Source organism: Spermophilus citellus (genome assembly GCF_964194105.1).
Source record: "Spermophilus citellus genome assembly, chromosome: 15".
Classification (NCBI taxonomy): Eukaryota; Metazoa; Chordata; class Mammalia; order Rodentia; family Sciuridae; genus Spermophilus; species Spermophilus citellus.
In genome coordinates, this window is record NC_138195.1 from 29014221 (window position 1) to 29031813 (window position 17593).

Consider the following 17593-nt stretch of genomic DNA (forward strand, 5'->3'; position numbering starts at 1 on the left):
GCCATTCTAAGAGATGTGTAGGAGTATCTATTTATTTGGAATGGTAAGAGTTTTGATTTTAATAATAGAGTGTGTGTAATATTATACATGTGCAAGTTTATTTGAGTAATACCACTATCTGGTGCTTCAGAGAAAATACCATATTAAAACTTCAAATCTAAAAATGATGTTCAAAATTATGCAAATGATCCTGGTTAGAATGCCTTATAATATATATTATTTTAATTAATATAAAACATAATATTATTCTATTATCTGCCATATTACATACAAAATTATTTTCAATTTCCAAAGTAACTTCTGGACTGAAACCAATAGTTACATGCATTTGCTAACTCAAATTTTTGAAATAAAATGTTGCTCTTGTGTTCATATTTAAGCATATGGGCTTCATATAATTTTTTTTCTTATCCTAATCCTGATCTACTATAATTTTTAACTATATCAAAGTATTTGAATGGATAGCATAACAAAATTCACATTTCCTTTTAATTCACTTATTTTGCTTAACTGTAGACATATTATTTCTCTAGTAATTTGGTATCTATATGACTTCAAAAATATTCATTAATACCTTATTTCATTTTCAAAATATGATTTTATAAATTGGTTATCATAAGTAGGCTATCATAACTATCTTCATAAATTTATACCAAGCAATCATTCTCTATAATTCACAATAATTTAATGTCATCCATTTTTGATAGATTTAAAAAAGGATTACGTATAGGTCCTAGCAACATCTCTTCATCTTTTTTCTATTCCAGTTACTGTAACCAATCTGATTTCTGTAAGATTAACCTCTGGCCTCAATCCTTTTTTAATATGACAGTGGAATGCATTACAATTCTTATTACACATATAAAGCACAATTTTTCATATCTCTGGTTGTATACAGTATATTCACACCAATTCATGTCTCTATACCTCTACTTTGGAAAATAATGATCATCACATTCCACCATCATTAATAACCCCATGCCCCTCCCTTCCCTTCCAACCCATCTGCCCTATGTAGAGTTCCTCTATTTCTCCCATTTCTCCCTATCCCACTATGAATCAGCCTCCTTATGTCAAAGAAAACATTAGGCATTGGTTTTTTGGGATTGGCTAACTTCACTTAGCATTATCTCTCTAACTGCATCCATTTAACTGCAAATGCTATGATTTTATTCTGTTTTATTGCTGAGTATATTCCATTGTGTATATATACAACATTTTTTTCTATCCATTTATCTTTTGAAGAGCATCTAGGTTGGTCCCACAGTTTAGCTATTGTGAATTGTGCTGCTATAAACATTGACTAATAGTGGGTTAGGGAATGGGAGCATGGGAGGAATAGAGGAACTCTAGATAGGCAGAGGGGTTGGAGTGGGGGAGGGGCATGGGGTTATTAAAGATGGTGGAATGTGATGATAATTACTATCTAAAGTACACGTATGAAGACACGAATTGTTGTGAATATACTATGCATACAACCATAGATATTAAAATTGTGCTCTATATATGTAATAAGAATTGTAATACATTATGCTGTCATATATATTAAATTTTTTATATAAAAAAAGAAATTGGATGTAAGAAAACTTTTTGAAATCAGATGGGTTATAGTCATAGATTGGAAAATTTCTGAAAAACTGAATTTCTTTCTTGAGGAAGTAGATATTACTTGCCTATTTTGTTAGTGAGATGAGCTAAGTTTGATACATTCTATAGTTAACCTCTTTTTTAGTCTTAATAATATATATACAAATATTTTTTATATATATATAAGATGACTGCTAATAATCTTTTATCTTTAACATAAAATTTCCATCTCATTTTCAAATATTAAAAATAATATTTTGTGTTCATTTTTTTATCCTAACTTCAAAATGAGGATGCAAATATTATCATGGGGTAAAGAAACTGGCATAATTTAGAAGGCATTTAAATCCTATGCATACCACTAAGAGCATTTAAATTTCTATTTGTTAGTGAATGTTTAAAACAGATTTACTTCTAGACAAAATATCTTCTCATTAACCTTTGTCTTAATTGTTGCAGCATACTTCTTTTTATGAGAATAAAAACATACTATAAAAACACAATTTTCTCCTAGCTAGAATTAAATGAACCTCTCTGATAATGAACATTAGATTGCAAAATCTCAATTCTTTTCTATTTATTGCCAGGAAGACCTATTTTATTATTGTTTTATGCCCTGGAAAGTATCACTTACATTATTGGGCAAATTACATACTCTACTTGGAGTCACATATAATTTGAATGTAAAATGAAGGAGTTGGTGTAAATCAGGGCTATAAGGTCAGATGAACAGAGAAGGTAGAATCAAAACCAAATGAAATAATGTGGGCTGGGTATATAAATGAATAGGGAGAATGAAACTAAGGAATGGGACACTGCATAAGCACTATGCAATAATTGAAGCCCAGTGTGATCTTTCCAACTGACAAAGGATATTTAAGTATTTATATGAATTTTATGAACTATCAAATTTTGGCAATTAATGGACATTTACTTTTTAAAGCATCATGGAACAAAATTTGTTTTATAGGCTGGTAGGTTTTTTTTTTTTTAAATAAATGTATCTACTAACACGTTTTCAGTTCTAGAATGTGATTTATCATTCTTTCTTTTCTTTCCAGTGAGTATGATCAAAATCTATTGTTTAATTTCAGAAGAAATAATTATGGCCAAATAAGGAGTTTCTCAGAAGACTTAAAAAAACAAATATTTCACTATTAATTCATATCCCTGCAATACATTCATTTATAGCATGTGATGTATCAGTAGCCCTCTTCTAATTTAACTGTTTTTTTAAATTTTAATTCGTTATATATGACAGCAAAATGCATTACAATTCATATTACACATATAGAACACAATTTTTCATATCTTTGGTTGTACACAAAGTAGAGTCACACCATTCATCTCTGCATATATGTACTTAAAGTGATGTCCATCTCATTCCACTGTCTTTTCCTGCCCCCATATCCTCTCTTTTCCCCTCCCTCTGGGGAGGGATCCTCTTTTTCCCCTCCCTCTGGGAGGATTAGATGAATTCTAATTTAACTTTTTAATGCTTGACTCAAAATGAAAAGTTACTGTGTCTCTGAAATTCAAGAATACCAATTTTCAAAACTAAATTTATTGTTGGTAAGACTCACAAAAAGTACACAAAATTAAAGAAGCACTCGAAACAGGGTTCATATGTACTCATTGAATTGGAATAAGATTTAGTTTATGGAATGTTTTGTCTTTTATTTATATAAGATTAAAACATCACAAAAATAAAATAAAATAAAATAAATAAAAAATCATAAAAAATAATTTTTAATTGTGAAAAATAAGAGAACTATACAACCAAAGATTTAATATATCAAGTAAATGGTATACCAAAGTAAACTGTATGTCTTTAACAGATATGGACATCCAATACTAGAAAGACCAATGGTTTCAGGCCTTCAGGAAAGACCTTCATTATAAGGTCTTTCATAAGACATGCTCTAAATTGGGTGTGATGGCCATGTGGCCATGTGCCCTGGAATATCTCAAAGAGAAACATTTCTAACTCCTTAATGGCAACTCTGAATTTTATTGGCTATTTTAAACCAACTTGACAGTTTTTCACAAAAATTCTAAAATCATCTTAATTAATTCTTACAGACAAGCTTAAATAATATTTTTATTATAAAAAACTATGATAGAAACTAATTTTAAATTTGGTTATCTTGTTCATAATTCTATTTGCATTGTATCGGACTCCCTAAATTTCTATGTAAAACAGCCATTGTAAAGGTAAAATTTCTAAGCTGATTCTAAGCCGCAAAGCCTGAGTTAAAGTGTAAGAGACCGAGCATTGTAAAGTTTCTTAGCTGCAGGGACTGGGTTAAAAAGTAAAAGACTAGGTATTGTTAAAATTCCTCTGCTACCCCCAAAATCTGTAATCCCTGTAGCTGTTAGGACAATACCCGAACTGCCAAGTAAATATTTCCACTGTTTCCACTGGTTGTTTAATAACCTGGGATTCTGTGTATATGTCACGTAGTCCTTTAGGCCCTAAGACCAATTAGTTTGAATGTGTACCCCCCTTAGAAGTGACCAATCACCCCTGCCCAGTCTGTTCCCGCCAATGAATGTACTAATCATGTTTCAGAGTTGTTGCTCAATTTTCCCGCGCCTCATGATGATTTGTTCTGATGTATGCAAAGCCCCCCGCCCTCTCCAAAAAGTGTACTTAAGCTCTGCTTGACCTCTGCTCTGGGCTCTGGGCTGCTCTATCTTCCTGAGTGAGCCTGGAACCTCAGCATGCTGAATTAATAAATCCCCTTTGCCAATTGCATGAAGTCAGTCTCTTGTGTGGTCTCTTCCTCCGATGCTCCACAGGACCCTTACACCATATATTTTTTTTAAATTAATAGGCATTATTTTTGTTTTTGTTATTGAGAAAAATATTAGATAATGATAGTTTCATAATGCCTAGCATTTAACTATTTATAGATCCTTCCAGAAAACCTTGATAGCTACTGAATTATTTTTTATTTCCTTCTTATTATCATTTATATTTTAAATGACAATTAAAAGCATAGGTATTTATGTTGTACAGTATTTGAAATATATACATTGTGTAGTGACCAAATTAAATTAGTTAAGATAGGGATAATTTCACATATTTACTTCTGGTGAGAATACTTAAAATCTACTCTAAGTAATTTTCAAGCATACAATGCCTAATCATAAACTATAAGTCACCATATTGTACAAAGGATCTCTTTAACTTACTTCTCCTAAGTAAAATTTTGTATCCCTTTACTAAAATCACTCAATCCTCCCTCACCATCTGTGAGAAGCCATTTCTGACATGTGATTGGGTGACTCCCGTTAAGGGCCTGAGGCGCTTTGGCTGTGTCGAAGCTTTCCCGACCCTTTCCTGATGAGAGAGCCCATCCGTGTGGGGGTGTGCCTGACCACTGACCCCGGGGGCCCAATCACTGACCCTGACCTTGGAGTGCAGCCCCCCCTCAACCTTCATTGGATGGAATTCTCCCCTGAATCTCTTGTTCCCCAATAAAAGGCTACTCCCAGGCGTGTTCAATCTCTCTCTCTCCTGCTAGCCCTGAGTAATCCTTGCTGCCCTGCTGGGCTGTTAAAGGAGGGAACCAGAGAGGGGAGCCGTCTCGGACCTGGCAATATAAATAAGGTAACTGAGTCTATGTGTTTTATTTCGATCTCTTCTAACTAACTTTATGCCTAGAACCTCATTAATGAAACCACTGCACAGGCCGCGTGGTGGAAACATCCAGTCCTTGATAACAACCATTCCTTTATGATCTTATGAGTTCAACATTTTTTAGGTTCCACGTATAAATGAAATTATGCCTTATTTCTTTCCATGTCTGTACTATTTCATCTAACATAACATATTCCAGGTTTATCTTTGTTGCAAATGGCAGGGTTTCTGTATATTTTAGGGCTGAACAACATTCCACTGTACATGCCAAGTTTGATTTCTCCATTCATCCATTAATGGGAACTTAGGTTGATTCATTTCTTGGCTACTGTGAATTATGCTCCAATGAAAAGTGTGTGAAGATATCCCTCAACTAACAGTCCAAGTATAAAATGGACAAAGGACTTGAATAAATATTCTAAGACAAAATATAAATGGTATGTGACAAATATACAATAAATAATTGTAGAAAAAAATACTAACATGAACTTGGCAAAGACATGCAAATTAAAACAGCAATGAACCACCTCCTCCTACCTATTAGCATAGCTATTAACAAACAATGCTTCATATAAGTTGTTCCACGTGGATGTGTTCTGTCTTACCAGGGTCATTCAGCCCAGGAGGCAATGGAGAGAAGTCAAGGGACAACTAGGGTGGCATAGTGATGCTCTTTGCTGTCCTCCACGCAATGGAAATCCTCCCTTGGGATTAGTTATTAGTGAACCTGCCACAGACTAACCTAAAAATCTACTATTTTTTTCTCTGTTTTTTTTTTTTTTGTGTGTTGACTTTATTTTTTAAATACATGATAGTGGAATGGGTTACAATTCTTATTACATATATAGAGCACAATTTTTCATATCTCTGTATATAAAGTATGTTCACATCAATTAATGTCTTTATACATGTAGTTTGGATAATAATGTCTATCACATTCCACCATCATTGATAACCCCCAGCCCCCTTCTTTCCCCTGTCACCTGTCTGCCCTATCTAGAGTTCTTCTATTCCTCCCATGCTCCCACTTCCTATGCCATTATGCGTCAGTCACCTTATATAAGAGAAAACATTCAGCATTTGTTTTTTGGGGATTGGCTAACTTCACTTAGCATTATTTTTTCCAAAGCCATCCACTTACCTGCAAATGGATGGCTTTTTATTCTCTTATTGCTGAGTAATATTCCATTGTGTATATACCACATATATCCATTCATCTACTGAGGGGAATCTAGGTTGGTTCTATAGTTTAGCTATTGTGAATTGTGCTGCTATAAACATTGATGTGGCTGTGTCCCTGGAGTATGCTGTTTTTAAGTCTTTTGGGTATAGACTGAGGACAGGGATAGCTGGGTCAAATGGTGGTTCCATTCCCAGTTTTCCAAGAAATCTCCATACTGCTTTCCATATTGTCTGTAATACTTTATATTAGACAAAGGCGACATAAACATTCATTGGAGAAAAGATAGCCTCTTCAACAAATGGTGCTGAGAAAACTGGAAATCCATATGCAACAAAATGAAATTAAACCCCTATCTCTCATCATGCACTAAACTCAACTCAAAGTGGATCAAGGACCTAGGAATTAAACCAGAGACTCTGCATCTAATAGAACAAAAAGTAGGCCCTAATCTTCATCAAGTGGGATTAGGTCCCAACTTCCTTAATAAGACTCCTATAGCACAAGAATTAAAACAAATAATTAATAAATGGAATGGACACAAACTAAAAAGTTTCTTCTCAGCAAAAGAAACAATCTGTGAGGTGAATAGAGAGCCTACATCTTGGGAGCAAATTTTTACCCCTCACACATCAGAGTACTAATCTCTAGGGTATATAAAGAACTCAAAAAGCTAAGCACCAAAAAAACAAATATCCCAATGAATAAATGGGCCAAGGACATTAACAGACAATTCTTAGAAGCGGATATACAATCAATTAACAAATATATGAAAAAATGTTCATCATCTCTTGCAATTAGAGAAATGCAAATCAAAACTACTCTAAGATATCATCTCACTCCAGTAAGAATGGCAGCTATTATGAAGACAAACAATAATAAATGTTGGTGAGGATGTGGGGGGAAAGGCACACTCATACATTGCTGGTGGGAACTGCAAATTGGTGTAGCCAATATGGAAAATCTACTATTTTTCAGACTACTCCTTCTCTTTTTCTGAACCTCTTGCAATGTCTGTTCACTGTCACTATATTCTTGCATATTCCAGGATGCCATGCAGTTGGAATCACACAGTCTCTTCAGACTAACTTCTTTCCTTATCAATGTTTACATAAATTTTCTCCATGTTTTTATGACATGATATCTCATTTGCTGTATTGCTGAATAATATTATGTTGTATGTATACATCACAAAGAGCTAGATTTTAGTAAGAAAATTGACCAAAATTAATCAAAACCTCTTGTTTTAAAATACATCTTTGTCACTAAATGCATGAACCAGAAAAAATTAACTGCTTTATAATTTATAAGAAAAATATTTCAATTTTCTTTTGAAGACATAAATTGCTCACCCTTGTTTAACATTTTAAATTATTTTGAAAACACAGATTTAAAAAAAATCTCTTTCAATTAAATACACTTAACTATATCTGTCATCTCATGACTATACTAAAGTAACACAATTTACATTGTCCAAATGTTAGACCCAGATTTACAGTATAAACATAGATAAAACAACTATTATACAATTTAGAGCCTACTTTTATTATTGTGCTCAAGGAGTAAAAATAAAAGTAAATTTTATACACATTTCATAAAGCTCCTAATTATTTTAAATGCCATGCAGTTTAAGATATAAAAGTGTTTGTAAATAGATACTATAAAATTTCACTGGGATTCAATCTGGCTCTATTGCTTTCTTTCTACAGAGAGACAAATCTAATTTATTTTGACATGTTTAAATTCAATATATTTGCAAATCAGTACCAATTAAGAAACTGTTTTTATATCTACTATGAGGGAATTTAATGAAAATGAGAAAAAAATAAACACCCACTGGAACTCTTATTATTTGTAACCTTGGAGTAATTGCATCAGGGTGATCTAAATTCAATATATCTAACTAAAAAAAAAAGTTTTAAAAAGTGATAAATTGGGAGGCTGAGACCAGATTTATCAGGATTTCTAGGATGAATTGTAGATTAGAAAATTAATAAAAAACCAAGTGTTTGTATGCTGTTTTTTACATTTTTTCCCTAAGTGTGTTCACTATTAAGAGTTTTACTTTTATTCAGATCCATAAAGCATCCTCTTTTTAAAGACATGACATCAGAAATCTAATTTCTTAAACCATTCTAAAAGTACAACTCTTATCTGTGGGGGTCTGTATCTATGTTTTACTTATTACTATTCTCATTTCTTGAGTTATTTGAATCCATCATAGTCAATGTCTCTCAAACTGTCAGAATGTGCTGAAGAAATATCTTGAAATTTTCAAAATGTAATGCTAAAAATGATCTGATTTCAGAGGCCCATTAGGTCAGGCTCAGGAATATGATCTGCACCAAGTGGCTAGATGGTAAAGAGAGTAGGGGGTTTGAAAATCACACTGGTAAAGAAAAATGGGCTTCCTTTCTCTGTTGTCTTTTCCTCCTTCCTATGTCCTCTCTAACTTCCAACTCTCTGAGTGGCTTGCTTTAGTCTTTAAGCTTACAGCCATGGATGATCTTCCAAAACCTAGAGCTAACCAGATAGCGCTGCTTCTGATTCTCATAGATTGCAGTTCTGCCATGGATTAGCTTTGTGACCTAATTGCTTGGCTTCTCTTATTTTACTTCTTTTTCTGTTAAGTGGAGACAATACTTATTTCAGAAGTTTGCTGATTGTACTAAAGGACATTATATGTACAAAAATAAAACTTTTCCTTATGCTGAACACAAATTATGGCTATTAACATCATTATTTTATAATTTCTGCTTCTGGAAGAGTAGCTTGAAGATAAAATTATATGTGTACTTTTTTCTTCTAAACAGTAGGAACATACAAAAAATAAAGTGACGATTTTAATGAGCTAATACTGTAAAATATGTCTTATGCACTGTGATTTTCCCTTTATAGATCTCAGAATACATCAATTGTACATACAAGACAAAGATAATATTTTCCTTTTCTATTTTTATAGTTTTAAATCCATAGATAATTTTTGGCTTCATTCATATACAACTACCATGCGATGATTCTGATAACTATAGTGGGCATTGAAAGTTAAAAACAATAAAAATAAATCACCAAAATCCAATAGTTTTACTCACATAAGCTTACACTTTCATTCATAAATTCTTTACTGAACACATGCTGTGTCCCTATGATGGATGAGACAATGCAGATACAAAGACCTGAGAGAGGAAGTGGACCCTAGGTCCAGGGAGGTTAGAGCCTTGCCAAAAAAACAGTTACAAAAACTCTCGGGGTAAAATTTAGTAAGTGCATTAATATCAGACTCCTAATGAGAAAGATTATGTGTTACGTTCCTAAGGATCTACAAATCTAGCTGTAAATAGAATTAGGGGGCTACAACTTTTGAGGGAATGAGTAGGGCAAGGATGTTCATAACTGAATGACTGATCTACCTACTAAAACAGGCTATGTTGTGGGTCTCTATATACCTAGCGGTGAACTCTGAGAAAACAATTTTGTACTTTAGTTAATTTAATTATATAGTGGGAGCTCTTTTCTCTTTTATGGATGAATTTGTATAGTTGGTCTTTTCTGAAGACAGTTAATACATTTTCAAACCAGTCACTTAATGTTTTTATTTATTAATTTAATAAAGTTTATGCTTCTAGATAAGAAACATAAAAATCATCAATCACTATGGGATCTTAAAGTATATTAGTGTAATCATACAAATAATATTACAATATAAAAATAAATCTAGATTTAGCATCTGATATTTCTATTCATTCTGCATAAACTACTGAATGTAGTTCCTCAAAAAACACAATAGTTGGGCTGGGGATGTGGCTCAAGTGGTAGCGTGCTCGCCTGGCATGTGTGGGGCGTTGGGTTTGATCCTCAGCACCACATAAAAATAAAATAAAGATGTTGTGTCCACCGAAAACTAAAAACTAAATGTTAAAAAGTTCTCTCTCTCTCTTTAAAAAAAAAAAAACAATAGTCATTTAAGAGTCATGAGAATTTTTGAAAAATTAGAAAAAAATGTTATTTCCTAAATTGTTCATAGCCTAGGAAGATTGTGAATGTTTACAATTATGCCATTTAGGAAAAAATATATATAATATAATCAGTATATATTATATAATATAATATATATAATATAATCAGTACTCAGTACCTTAAAGTAGACAAATTCATCACTACTTGAGAAAGTTGAGGTACTAAATTTTCTTCTATATTGTTATTAATGAAGTTACAATTAACATATGATGCTTAGATGTAAATTTTATTATAATTAAGGTAACCATAAACAAATTTCTTCCCTTTTATAATCACTTGCTTTTTAAGCCAATAACAATTATGCCATGAAAGTAATAATTTTCAACATTTCTTTAAATTATTAAAATAATAAAATAACTTCAAGCTTAATTAAAATAAAGCATATGCTCTAATACATACCTGTGCACAGATTTTTGTTTTGAAATTTTGCTACTAAATAATACATCTATAACATCTCACTTTGTTCTTTCATCCACACTGTGTTCATATTTGTTAAATTTAAAGAACATATTCAAAAATCCTGAGGAATTCGCTTTAACAAACAAGAAATCTTCCCAACAAATATGCTAATTTGTAATTTTGAAATTTTTAGGTTCCAAGTGTCCATTTACTAAAAAACAGATTCATTATTCTTAGTATGTCTGATTAATAACTCATTTTTTTTTCTTTTTCTGCCAACTACTTGGTGTACTGAGAAATTAAAATAAAGAAATAAGTTAACAATATAAGACTTCCTCATCCCTGAAATTCATTTTTAATTGCGAATACAGATGTTATAAAATTAGAAATAATGTACCAAAACTTGAATAGATTTTTTTAAGTCCCATCATTTTTATGTCATCATTCTTAGTATACCATTTACTTCCACAGAAATTCAACACATTTTAATTTCCTGATATATTTATTCAGGTTAGAAGGTATTGGCATGGTATGTGAATTAAAAATACAAAGTTTTCTTTGCTGTTTCTCCCGTTCAGAACTGCAGTTTGTTTTTCCTTTCCTTGTATCTAATCCCTGCCATGAACTCGTCCAACAAAACAAGAAGATAGTGACATTGTTGCTCTCATGAAAATAAGACCTTGTAACTTTCTTTTGCATGTTGTATAGGTGCTCTGAGATTGCATGTGAAGAATATGAGAACAGTCTTTTTTTATTATTAAAAAAAAAAAAAAAAACACGTTGGGGAAAGCTCAATTCCTCTAGTTGATCTAGCCTAAGGAGAGTGCCCAGCTGAGATTAGACCTTGCAACTCACAGGAGTATCAAAATACATAAATTGTTTTTGTCTTGAGTCACTAAGTTTTGATATAGATAACAGAAATTGTTTCCTGAGAGTGGACTGTTTCCATAGCAAAATATGAAAATATATGGCCCTTGTTGTGAACTGGCTGGCAGGCAGTGGCTGGAAAATGAGCAGTGAGGCTGGAGAAAGGGAGAACCATCTGTTAGAGGAAGCTGTAAAGTTGATGAGAAAATAGTTGATCAGGGCTAGAAAATGACAATTCTTGCTTAGTAGTTGTGAACCAACTGGCAAAATTGTCACAGTAACTTGGAGGAGATTGCCTTATGAACTAGTGAATTTGGGGATGTTCTTAAGGGAGTTTCTAAAAGGATCTACTGATTCCTTCTAGTGAATTTTCTTTCTTTGGTACCAGAAATTGAGCCTAGGGGTACTTAACCACTCAGCAACACTCCCTTCCCCTATTTATGTTTTATTTTGAGATGAGATCTCCCTTAGTCTCTTAGGGCCTCAGTAAGTTGCTGAGGTTGGCTTTGAACTTGTGATCCTCCTGCCCCAGCCTCCCTAGCCACTGGAATTACAGGCATGCACCACTGAGCCTGAACCTTCTAGTGACTTTTGATGATATATATTAAAAAGGAGAGGGGAGACAAGAACAGTATGTTATGGTTCTGCTGTTCCATCATTGTGGTTTATGTAAATATCTTGTGTAGTTCACAGATGTTTGAATCAAGAGGAACAGCACCCAAAGAACCTTGCCCACATTTGGACTTGATTTAAATGTGATATGATTCTGAATTCAAGACTGATTTTTTTAATGGAATAAAACTATTGGAGATCCTAAAGGCCCAAATGTTTGTTTTTCTGTATATTTATTTGTTTGTTTATTTTTTGGTACCTGGGATTGAACCAAGGGGTGCTTTTCCAATGAACCACATCCCTAGCACTTGTTAAAAAAAAAAAAATCTAGAGACAGTGTCTTGCTAAGTTTCTCAGGGCCTTGGTAACATGATGAGGCTGGCTTTGAACTCACAATACTCTTGCAAATGTTTCCCTAGTAGCTAGGATTACAGGCATGTGCCAAGAAGCCCAGCTGTTGCTTTGCATATGGCAGAAATGTAAATACCTGAGGACAGAAGATAGACTGTGGTGAATATTTTGAACCCATTATACAATATACACATGCATCAAAAGATCACACAGTATCCTGTAAGTATGTTTAATTTTTTATGCCAGTTAAAAACATTGTTACAAATATTTCTGTTCTTCCTATCAGGAAGGATAATTTACTTTGCTTCTATTTGAATTTAGGGTGGTCCTGTGTGTTGCTTTGATCAAAATAATTTGGGGTATGTGTGTGGTGGGAGTTTTAGACTGGGGGATGATTGTGTGACTTTCAGCCTTAAACTCTGAGCCCCAAGGCTTCTACTCAGTTCTGAGTAGCAGGTAAAATCACCCAGTCTACCTTTCTTATGGATGGAAGATTAAGGGTACAGAGAAAAACCCAGTCACTTTCTCAAATCAGAACCACCATCCCATCCACAAGCTAAGTATATAGGGACCAAGATAACTTTTAATGTTTTCTCAGCTCCATTACAATTTAAGCAGGTTTTTTCAGCCCCTTTGAGAGGTAAACATTAAAAAAACCACCCTAAGATACCATCTCACTTCAGAAAGATTGGCAGCCATTATGAAGTCAAACAACAACAAGTGCTGGCGAGGATGTGGAGAAAAGGGTACTCCTGTACATTGCTGGTGGGACTGCAAATTGGTGCGGCCAATTTGGAAAGCAGTATGGAGATTCCAGGGAAAGCTGGGAATGGAACCACCATTTTACCCAGCTATTGCACTTCTCGGACTATTCCCTGAAGACCTTAAAAGAGCGTGCTACAGGGATACTGCCACATCAATGTTCATAGCAGCACAATTCACAATAGCTAGACTGTGGAACCAATCCAGATGCCCTTCAATAGATGAATGGATAAAAAAAAATGTGGCATTTATACACCATGGAGTATTGTGCAGCACTAAAAAATGACAAAATCATGGAATTTGCAGGGAAATGGATAGCACTAGAGTAGATTATGCTTAGTGAAGCTAGCCAATCCCTAAAAATCAAATACCAAATGTCTTCTTTGATATAATGAGAGCAACTAAGAACAGTGCAGGGAGGAAGAGCAGGAAGAAAAGATTAACATTAAACAGAGACATGAGGTGGGAGGGAAAGGGAGAGAAAAGGGAAATTGCATGGAAATGGAGGGAGACCCTCATTGTTATACAAAATTACATATAAGAGGTTGTGAAGGGAATGGGAAAATAAACAAGGAGAGAAATGAATTACAGTAGATGGGGTAGAGAGAGAAGATGGGAGGTGAGGGGAGGGAGGATAGTAGACGATAGGAAAGGTGGCAGAATACAACAGTTACTAATAGGGCATTATGTAAAAATGTGGATGTGTAATCGATGTGATTCTGCAATCTGTATTTGGGGTAAAAATGGGAGTTCATAACCCACTTGAATCTAATGTATGAAATATGATATATCAAGAGCTTTGTAATGTTTTGAACAACCAATATAAATAAATAAATAAATAAAGTTCTTTCCAGTTTATAATTGAGCAATGGCTTTGTCAGTGAGCTATAGGTCATCCCTTTGGTTTCTCTGGAAGTGTAGGGAAATAACTCTGATGGATTCCTTGCTCCAAGTAGAAAAATCACCTCCAGTCATGAAGATAGGAGGTCATTTGCCTTTCCTTTGGGGTAAGAAAATTAGCAAAGGTGGATGGCCTCCTTTCTGCTCTTAATACTCCTTAGTCATTTGTTTCAGCTGAGTTACGTTCAGAATAGCTTTGGTCTCTCTCTCTCTCTCTCTAATTGGAATGACCCTTAGTAAATTCTTCCTTGAGAGTTAAATCCCCACCAGGAATACTCAGCCATCTCATGAAATTCTAAAAAATAGAAGTTTATTGTTTTACATCATTGGGTTTAGAAGGTAATTTATACGGCAATAAGTAACTGATACACATACAGAAAAAGAAACCTCCATTGAATAAGACACAATTCCCAAACATCAAGTCAGTAGGTCACCAAGCAGTTACAAGTTACCTGTCATGAGTCCAGTACTGTATTTAGAGACACCAATGACCATATGGTTCTGTTTATCGATGCTAGTCCTTGCCCATTACTCTAGACAGAGTGTTTACTCTCCAAATGCCTTTCTTTGGCTGATAAATCATAGAATGTTAACTATCCTAGACCATATGGATATAGTAAGAATACTAGTGCTCTCCCTTAAGAAATATACAATCCATTAGGTGAGAGAAAGCATATACATAATCAGAATTCTGTTTTTAATCATTCATTTTTGACATTAGCATAGTAATTTCTGCTTTCTCTGCAATTGCTTGCATGTCTTCTATCATTCTTTCAATGCATGTGATTTTTGTTTCAATGTATTGTCTAATGATATAGAAATAAAAGTTTAAAAGATATAAAATGCAGTATTAGAAGATTAATTAAATGGCATTGCAGTTTAAAATTAAGGAGATCGGAGATGAAGAACTTCACCATTGTAAACTGATGATAAAAATGTCATGAGCTGGGCATGGTGGTGCACACCTGTAATCCCAGCAGCTCAGGAGGCCGAGGCAGAGGGATCAGGAGTTCAAAACCAGCCTCAGCAAAATCAAGGTGCTAAGCAAGTCAGTGAGACCCTATCTCTAAATAAAACACAAAAGGCCTGGGAATGTGGCTGAATGCTTGAGTGCCCCTGAGTTCAATCCCTAGTACCCCCACTCCTCCAAAAAAATCATGATTGTGAATCAACATTTAATACATATGAAAATCTGCTTTTTATACAAACCATGGAAGTGCAGAGTGACCTTCCTTAAAGAGCCTCTGCATATGCATTTTGAGTGTTCACACCATTCAGTGTTCTCTGTGTCCGTGAACAAAGTCCTCTGAATAGCTCATAAGTACCTTCTACAATCTGGCTTTAACTACTCCTCTAAACTCATTGCCTTAGGACTCTAACTAGTGTGCTATTTTGCCTCAAAAATATGTCTGCATTAATTAGCAATGAAATAAAATCAATGTGCCTTATAATGTGTTTCACTTGAAACAAAATATCCATAGATATAATGTAATGAAAGAAGAATGAAATCCTTACAACTATTTATATTAAAACACCAGTCCTAATTTTAAAATGGATTTAAAATGAATTGTTGAGAATTTGCATCCTTTGTTGCTGGAAGACTTGCTTTATTCTGAAATATGAGCAAATGTGAAACCATGCACAACCTTGAATTTGTGACGGAAAATTCAATTCCTCGTGGATACTGAAAAAGCCTAATGAAAGCTGCAATGAGGATTTTACAGTCATTTTTTGAATAAAGAGGCAACATCTATTATGTTTGTAGAAAGAATTCAACAATGCCATGAAAAGACAGGAAAGATCATCTTCAGGTAAAGTCAGCGCTCATATTGGACAATAAATCTGAATTAAAATAGAGAACAACTTTAGTAATCAAGTGATGGTCTCTGCAAATAAACTTATTTTATTTTATATTAATAATTTGCAGGTAGCTTTTTTTTCCTTTACAGTCTTTGCAATCACCATCAATGATTCTATGTACATATTGTCTTAGTTGGTTAAAAATTTTAAAATTCCCATGTCCAAATTTGTCATTTAATAAAAATTAATATAAATTTTATAAAAAATATAAATGTTACAATGTTTCTCAATGTAAGGTAGTTTTAATTCTTTTGAATAATGAGATGATAACTAGAACTGCTTGATTATATTTTCTTGGTGATTGTGATTACACCGTTTTTATTTTTCATACTATATTATGTAAAAATTTACCATAGTATATTATACCTCTGGATTACAAATTATACTTTCCTCTGGAATGCCACAGAGGGAGGTATACTATTAATTCTTTTAAAAATCTATTCTAATTTTATTTTTTGGCATAAGGGTTCTAAAGTCTAATTTTAAATATAAATTGCATACCATATTGAATTGTCATTACAAAATTAATTCATATTATTACAAAATTAATTCATATTAATCAACAATATACAAATTTTGTTTTAACTGCAGTAGGGAAATTGAAATATTTTTAAAGGGTTTTTGATTTTGGAAAATGTCAAGATGTACATATGTATCATATTCTTGCTTTGGATTTGATGTATTAAATTTGAATACTAGAAATTGAAAAACAACCCAGTATTTTCTCTAGGGTTAGCAAAATATCAACTTGTTCAATAAGTTATCCAGAATGCCTCAGGAATATTTGACCTTTCTCCTATTTTTATGTACAATAAAACTTTTGAACTTTTGTATTTATGGAAATTATATTTTTAGATACACGAATCTTGAAAAATGAATATAAATATGACCTTAAATGTAAGAAACGATTAATGATAAAGGTTGCTACATTCTCATTTTGAGTGGATGTCAAATATATGCCTATATAGGTGGCATTTTTTTTCTTTTTTTTTGGAATATTTGTAAATGATATCTTTGATTAATTTTTGGATAAATTGTGTAATTGTGGGGTAGGATATTGCATTTCCTACCCCAAATCAATATTCACATCTAGACTGCATGATGTATTTCAGACATGTTGACCTTTCCATGATATTTGCTTCTGAAGCTGATGACAAGTAAATTCCAGTGTGTATAAGACTTAGTCTATCATCCCAAGATGAAGGTCAAATGCCGTTCTTCAGAATGCTAACACATTTGACCTACAGGAGTCAATCTATTCTGAGGTAATATTATTTGTTTAACTATTATTAAAATTTTATGTATCTGTATACATTAAAGGAGAGATTTATTAAATAATTTACTCTTAATGATATAACTATTTCCCAGAAGATCCCAAGGGATAAAAGATTGGAGTCTCTCATCAAATACAG

The 17593-nt window shown here is 33.2% G+C and overlaps 1 protein-coding gene across 12 annotated transcripts in view; it reads right to left on the reverse strand.

Moving 5' to 3' along the window:
- The window catches only part of PCDH15 (protocadherin related 15), a gene marked incomplete at both ends in the record, with an annotated part of 726342 nt that overhangs the window by 111400 nt on the left and 597349 nt on the right, over window positions 1-17593 (reverse strand). The window lies entirely within an intron of this gene.